Genomic DNA, 7,801 nt, shown 5'->3' on the forward strand with positions numbered 1-7,801 from the left:
CAAACCTCATGAGTCCTGAAGTTCTTCCCAGACATCTCCCAAGCTTGAATATCACTGTAGAGATAAGTGAGCGTCTGTACAAGTTGGATCACTTGGATTTTTTTTCTTGCATTTCATGTTTCAAGTTCCTCATTTCATCTTAAAAACAAAACATAAGTTTTTCCTGAGAAATTAAACTAAAAATTAACCCCTCTGTCCCTCTTTGATATAGTTTTTCTTTTTTCCAGTGGCACACTGGTCATCTGTGAATTGAAGAGAGGTAAAGGAGCAGAGACAAAACGAAACTTGTGGTTTATTAAAGCAATGCTAGTCCATATAAAATGCTGGAATGAGGCCCGATGATGATCCTTGACTGGACTCAATAAAATTCAGATTGCATTGTTCCTCAGGGATGAGGAACGAATGCACCCATGACAACTTCTTGTCTTGGACTGTCATGTATTTTTTAATTCAGTTCAGTTTACTTATACAGTGCAAAATAACAAGTTGCCCCAATGCACTACATGAGTGCTTCAACCCTCTGAGCAATCACATCACAGGTGATTTTTGATTACAAGAAGAAACCTGAAGCAGACCAGACTCAGTGCAGTGACCATCTTCTTTGGAAGTACAAAGAAACAAAATACAGAACTGTCAGAACATGCAGTGACAGAAATGTTGTAGCTAAGCAACCACATATAGTCCAGTGTTCACAGTGATAGATGACCTTAAAGGACAACCAGGAGGTGAAGACCAGATTCTTGGCCAAAGAGACCTGAACAGAATGGTAGAACAGTGAGGTCCCTCTCACGATGGAATGTAGGGGTACGTAGTTCTTGGATTCTGCCACAGGATGAAGGCAGGGGAAGAGGCTATCCCCAGGCATAAGACATCAACCGTCTGGTGCCGGTGGGGCGGAGGAGGTAGCATCCACATCGACGAACTGCAAGCAGCAGAGAGTTGAGTTACAACTGACATCTTAAAAAATACACATTTGTCCTACTAATCATGAGTTGGAGAATCAGGTCAGGTCTGAGAGCATATACTAGTGCTACAAAATGCAGCATCCAGAGCACCGCAGAATGGTCTCGGGTCCTGGAAGGCGCCAATTATCTACCTGGATGGTTTCATCTCCACTCTCCCACAAAATACCCCATATCCACAAATAAGTTATTGGGTTCCAATATAGGCTGGAAACAGGTACAGAAAGTGCTGATGTGACCCTGAGAGGGGACGTACACATCCACCTCCATTATCGGCAGCCCCCTCAAACCTCGCAGCCATTGGCTGAAGAAAATATCAAACTGTGTTTTGCAGGTTTTGAGCAGTATACAGTATAATACTACACTGCAAATTATATTTGGCAGTCTAAATGGAAAAGAAGAAATCAGATTACTATAATCTCTCAAGGAATCAACCTGTAATGCAGTAAAAGGTGTTATTCATTTCTGCAAATTGTTTGAGGAAATGGAAACGGGAAGCATTTTATTCCACTGAGAAAATTACCTATCATCTGTATTTTAGCAAAATCATAAAATAGGATTTTTCTTTAAATCTACCACCTGCAACTTATTCCGGTTACAACTCCACAAGCCTAAGATAATAATGTGTTTTCTGCTCTTACATTCAAACCTTAAAGTCAAATTCATTTGAATTTAGCTGATATCTGACATCCCCAAGAACACAAAGCACTCAAATTCAATGCAAATGCTGGAATGTGGAAAAAGTACAACATGAAAATGAAATTTGTTAAAAAAACAAAAACAAAAACAAAAACAAAAAAACAGAGAAGCCGATGGAAGTCACATTTAATTGGAATGGACAGATTTGCAGATGCTATGCTGTCTTTGTAAGAACAGAGCTGAGAAAAGGAGTCAAGTGTTGAAAAAGTGAGAAAAAAGTGAGAGGACATGTTCAGGTGTGAAAATGAGTCCAAAAGCCTTTTGGTCTCAGAGGATTCACAATCCTTTCCCTGCTGCCTGCAGTCCTTGGATTGCCAATGAAAGCATAAGAAAAAGTGTTAGAATTACGTCTGGATTTTTTCTTGGTTAAATCATTTGCTTGTCGAACTCAGTCCACTGACTTTTTAAAATTCATTCTTACAAATCTTTCTCTTTGCTCACCTTGCTTGATAAAATATTTGAGCATGCTCCCTTGGACTGATAACTTTAAATGAAGGACACAGCAGAGTTGGTCAATAGATCCTTCCTGTTGATGTCACGTGATTGCGCCTGTGCTATTATGAAACACAAACAAAGGCAGTCTATGGGTGTACCATGGAAAAGAACACCTATTATGAGCACTTACCCTCACCAAATAAAGTATGTGGGCAAAAATGAACTCCAGAAGTAATTTCAGTATGGATGTAGCAACATGGTGAGAAATACGAGGGTAGGCTGAAAAGTTCTAAGGCTCCCCATGAAGGAGTAATGCATTAACTGCATTATAGTGAGCCTTAGAACTTTTCAGCCTACCCTTGTACCATACTGCTGCATTATTTTCACTTGATGGAATGGAAAGGATGATGGAAACACCGCTGACTGTGAGCAGCAGATGCACACTACAATGACATGAAATATTACAGTCAGTGTCTAAATCCTCAAGGGGTTGACCCCTCAGGGGCAAGAGTTTCACCCCTAAAAGTCCATGCTAAGGTGTTAACCCTTCTTGGCTAAGACTTTGACCCTCAAGGCCCAGGCCAAGTTGTCTTCAATGACAGGAAGTATTGTAGTCAATGCTCAAATCCTCAAAGCCAAGGTTATAACCCCTAAAAATCCATGCCAAGGCTTTACCCTTCAAGGCCAAGACTTTGACCCCTCAAGGCCCAGTCCAAGGGGTCTTCAATGACATAAAGTGTTGTAGTCAATGCTAAATAGTCAAGTCCAAGGCTTTCATCCCTAAATGCCCATGCCAAGACTTTAACCCATCAAGGCCAAGACTTTGACCCCTCAAGGCCCAGGCAAAGGGGTTTTCAATGGCATAAAGTATTGTAGTCAATGCTAAATCCTCAGGTCTAAGGCTTGACCCCAAAAGACACATGTCAAGGCTTTCAACCCTCTAGGCCAAGGCATCCAAGGCCAACCTCAAGGTTAAAGCTTTGAAAAAAATGGCCTTAAGGTGCTTTAAGGCCCACATAAGTCATAAGGGTACAACAACACCGATGACATGTTTTGTGAAATGCTAAAAATGTTCAGCTGTTTCCATTTACCACAGGAACAAGGACAAGCTGAATGCTGAGTAATCTTCAGCAATGGTGAAACAGACAGTTTTGGGGTAACAACAAAAGTAATATCCTGCAGGACAACATACTCTACTACAATACAATACTGTACATGCAAAGGAGAATATATATACACTCAACAAAAATATAAACGCAACACTTTTGGTTTTGCTCCCATTTTGTATGAGATGAACTCAAAGATCTAAAACTTTTTCCACATACACAATATCACCATTTCCCTCAAATATTGTTCACAAACCAGTCTAAATCTGTGATAGTGAGCACTTCTCCTTTGCTGAGATAATCCATCCCACCTCACAGGTGTGCCATATCAAGATGCTGATTAGACACCATGATTAGTACATTTAGTTCATGCACTTGAATCAAAGGGTTTTTTTTGTGGTGTGAGGTTTTTTCAAGTTTTTTGGTTTCTGAAGTCTTTCTAAGATAATTTCCACAGGATAATGGTTATGTTTTCTGTGTACAATTTGTCATTGCTTTCTGAATGATAACTGGAAGACAAACAGGCATAACATTGGAACCTCTATCCAATTTTGGTGGTGTAGGTAATTCCATAAAAGAAAAATGAGAGTCACTGAGGCACTTTTGATTGAGCTGTAATGTAAAATATACATTAAATAGGGTTTTCAATAGCTAATTTAAATAGCCACAAACTGTAGTTTGGATCAGATCCGGATCAAAGTTTGTCAGGCGGTATTGAGTGAGTGCCAGTCTGCACCTCACGTTCAAATATGAGAATGATTGGGGCACGTTTGATAAAAATATTATGTAAAATATACTAAATAGGGTTTTCAATAGTAAATTTAAATGGCCACAAAATCTGTAATCTGGATTAGATCCAGATCAAACTTTGTCAATAAAGGGTTTTTTGACAGAGTCATGAATTTTTGGAAATTTGTTCATTGTTAAAGGATAGGGACTTTTCTACTTTCCAAGATTTTTCCTGACTTTGACCTTGCATCTATGACCTTGAAAATTGAATCAGTTCTTGCCTATCCACGGCATCTATGAATCCACAGTGAAAATTTCATAACGATATACGATGTCTATTAGAAAATTATCCGACCTCATTATTTTTTTCAAAAACCATATGAATTTGAATCAAGTGTGATTGTGTCAGACAAGCTTGAACCCTCGTGCGCATGCGTGAGTTTTTCCACGCCTGTCGGTTGCGTCATTCGCCTGTGAGCAGGCTTTGAGTGAGGAATGGTCCACCCCCTCGGCAGATTTTCATTGTCAGGAAATGGCGGAATGATTTGGGCTTTTTTTCCATCAGAATTTTTTCAGAAACTGTTAGAGACTGGCAGCTGGAAACCATTCGAAAAATTTATCTGGCTTTCGGTGAAAATTTTACGGGCTTCACAGAGAATAAGGACTGTTACTACAGCTTTAAGGACGGCTTTAAGGACGCTCAGCGCACCACGCTCCATGCCGCCATCGAGAGCCACAAACCACCGGATCATTTCTAAAGGGATGGCTGTCTGGATCCGTGACCATTGTGTGCACTTTCTCTGGTTATCACAAGAGCTGGACATCAGCCATTTTCCGGCAGATTTCACTTTTAACAAGAGACTTTGTCATGGAAAGCCAAGCGGAGGCTTCATGCGTCACGACTGATTTGCTGATGGAGCGAGACAAAGGAACACCTCTGTTTTGGTCTGACAGGACGGCTTTGAGATGCCGTTCAGACAGCTGTCGGTGGTTTTTCCATCGAGTGATTATCCGAGAAATTGTGGATGTGCCTGGACATGCCAGAACATGTCCCGTGAGGCTTCATCACGGCGTTGCTGTGTGCCATGCGGCACCGCCGCGACGCGAAGCCTCCGCTCCTCTTTCCATGACAAAAACTCCTGTAACAGTGGAATGTGCCGTTCATTTCCAAACTGGACACTGTGTTTTATCCGGGACGTCGTCTGACTAGCACAGGAATTGTGAAAAGTCGTGGACATCAGCACTTTTTCGGCACATTGAGACAGACGTGCGGAGGAATTTCGCGCGTTGCGGCGGTGCCGCATGGCGCAAAGCAACGCCGTGATGAAGCCTCATGGGACATGTTCTGGCATGTCCAGGCACATCCACAATTTCTCGGATAATCATTCGATGGAAAAACCACCGACAGCTGTCTGAACGCCATCTCCAAGCCGTTCTGTGAGACCAAAACGGAGGTGGTTTTGTCTCGCTCCAGTAGCGAATCCATCGTGACGCGCGAAGCCTCCGCTCGGCTTTCCATGACAAAATCTCTTGTTAAAAGTGAAATCTGCCAGAAAATAGCTGATGTCCAGCTCTTGTGATAACCAGAGAAAGTGCACATGATGGTCTCGGATCCACAGAGCCATCCGTTTAGAAATGATCCGGTGGTTTGTGGCTGTCGATGGCGGCACGGAGCGCAGCGCGCCGAGCGTCCTTAAAGCTGTCCTTAAAGCTGTAGTAACAGTCCTTTTTCTCTGTGAAGCCCATAAAATTTTCACCGAAAGCCAGGTAAATTTTTCGAATGGTTTCCAGGTGCCAGTCTCTAACAGTTTCTGAAAAAGGTCTGATGGAAAAAAAGCCCAAATCATTCTGCCATTTCCTGACAATGAAAATCCGCCGAGGGGGTGGACCACGCCTCACTCAAAGCCTGCTCACAGGCGAATGACGCAACCGAAAAACTCATGCATGCGCACGAGGGTTCAAGCTTGTCTGACGCAAATCCATATGGTTTTTGAAAAAATAATAAGGTCGGATACTTTTCTAATAGACCTCGTATGAAAAATTGTGGGTTACAGGCTGTTCACAAACAGACAAACAATCAAACAAACAAACTGGTGAAAACATAACCTCCGCTGATCATTGTAAGGTAATAAAAAGTTATAGTCTGAACACCATCAGACAAAAGTTTCACATTTCTGCATTTCTATGAGCCAGCTGGTGGAATATTTTATTATTAAAAGATAAAGCAACAGATAAAGTTGGGCATCAAAGCTTTGACCTCGGCACTCCCTGAAGCATTCCTTAAACTTGCCCAGAGGGATATCTGTGAGTGACAATAAGATTCTTCCCCCTGAGGGTTGCAGTCGGAGCCTGTTTATGGATGCTTAAATCGTAGCAGGTGGGGGGTTAAAATACAAATACTGTGCGTGTGTGTGCGTGTGTGTGTGTGTGCATGCACAGGGTTTTTTGCAGCAGGGTGGTATGCAGCTGCATGTGAAATAGAGTATCTTGGCTCATTTGTGTCAATATGTCAAAACCTGAGCACTTTACCATCAAGGAGATGGAGGGAAGATATGCAACATCACTGCCTGTCCACAAATTTGACTTGGCTTCAGATAAATTTACAGACTTCTGTGGATCAGAGTGGATTACTGCACAAAGGTCACACATGGGTCAGAGCATAGTATCCCATTTAGACTGGAGCATGCAGCAACCACAATATGTGGCTGACATGATACATATTTAACAACATGGATTTAATATGAACCTAAACACCCTCAATATCTGTTTCAGAACGTCAGATAACCAGCACACTGTTGGTGTTTGTTTTTCGTAGAGATGATTATGGATGTGTAATTATGTCACGATAAATTTATTACACTATAATTAGCATTATTTATATAACGGCTTGATCCTTGTCATTTGACTGTTGTTTGTATGTCACGTAATCCGGATTTTTCATACCATTTGCCATTGTGTTGCATTTACCATGCAATTTTGGATTGGATTGCTACAGACTGCAGGCCGATTGTGGAGGACATTGGTTTGAGAGACATTTTGAGAATCGCAACAAATGACGGCATGTATGAGATTCCCTCACAATGCACCATAAAGGAGAGGACTGCAAAAGCCACAACTTTCCAATGTGCACCCGCTGTTGCTCTCACTGGGGACTACTGGACATCACTGGGTAATCATAATTTATTTTTATTTAACTGCAACTGCTTAAACAAAATGCTGTAAAGTGTTTGCAGAAGAAATGTTATGGCACTTTCATTCATATGGCAGAACATTTAAAATAAAATTGTGCTATACACTACTTTTGAATTCATTTTTGGATTTTGCATATAACAATGCAGCTGTTTTATTTATATATGTATATATATATATATATATACACTCAACAAAAATATAAACGCAACACTTTTGGTTTTGCTCCCATTTTGTATGAGATGAACTCAAAGATCTAAAACTTTTTCCACATACACAATATCACCATTTCCCTCAAATATTGTTCACAAACCAGTCTAAATCTGTGATAGTGAGCACTTCTCCTTTGCTGAGATAATCCATCCCACCTCACAGGTGTGCCATATCAAGATGCTGATTAAACACCATGATTAGTGCACAGGTGTGCCTTAGACTGCCCACAATAAAAGGCCACTCTGAAAGGTGCAGTTTTATCACACAGCACAATGCCACAGATGTCGCAAGATTTGAGGGAGCGTGCAATTGGCATGCTGACAGCAGGAATGTCAACCAGAGCTGTTGCTCGTGTATTGAATGTTCATTTCTCTACCATAAGCCGTCTCCAAAGGCGTTTCAGAGAATTTGGCAGTACATCCAACCAGCCTCACAACCGCAGACCACGTGTAACCACACCAGCCCAGG

At 41.5% G+C, this 7,801-nt stretch overlaps 1 long non-coding RNA gene across 1 annotated transcript; it reads left to right on the plus strand.

Annotated features, from left to right (window-relative positions):
- Positions 1-621: 621 nt before the first annotated feature.
- On the plus strand, positions 622-6,732 carry LOC117532325. Its single transcript, XR_004566838.1, has 3 exons — positions 622-694; positions 940-943; positions 6,720-6,732. It is a non-coding gene; the product is annotated as an uncharacterized LOC117532325 (long non-coding RNA).
- The last annotated feature ends 1,069 nt before the right edge of the window (positions 6,733-7,801 follow it).

This window comes from Thalassophryne amazonica, chromosome 19 (assembly GCF_902500255.1).
Source record: "Thalassophryne amazonica chromosome 19, fThaAma1.1, whole genome shotgun sequence".
Lineage (NCBI taxonomy): Eukaryota > Metazoa > Chordata > Actinopteri > Batrachoidiformes > Batrachoididae > Thalassophryne > Thalassophryne amazonica.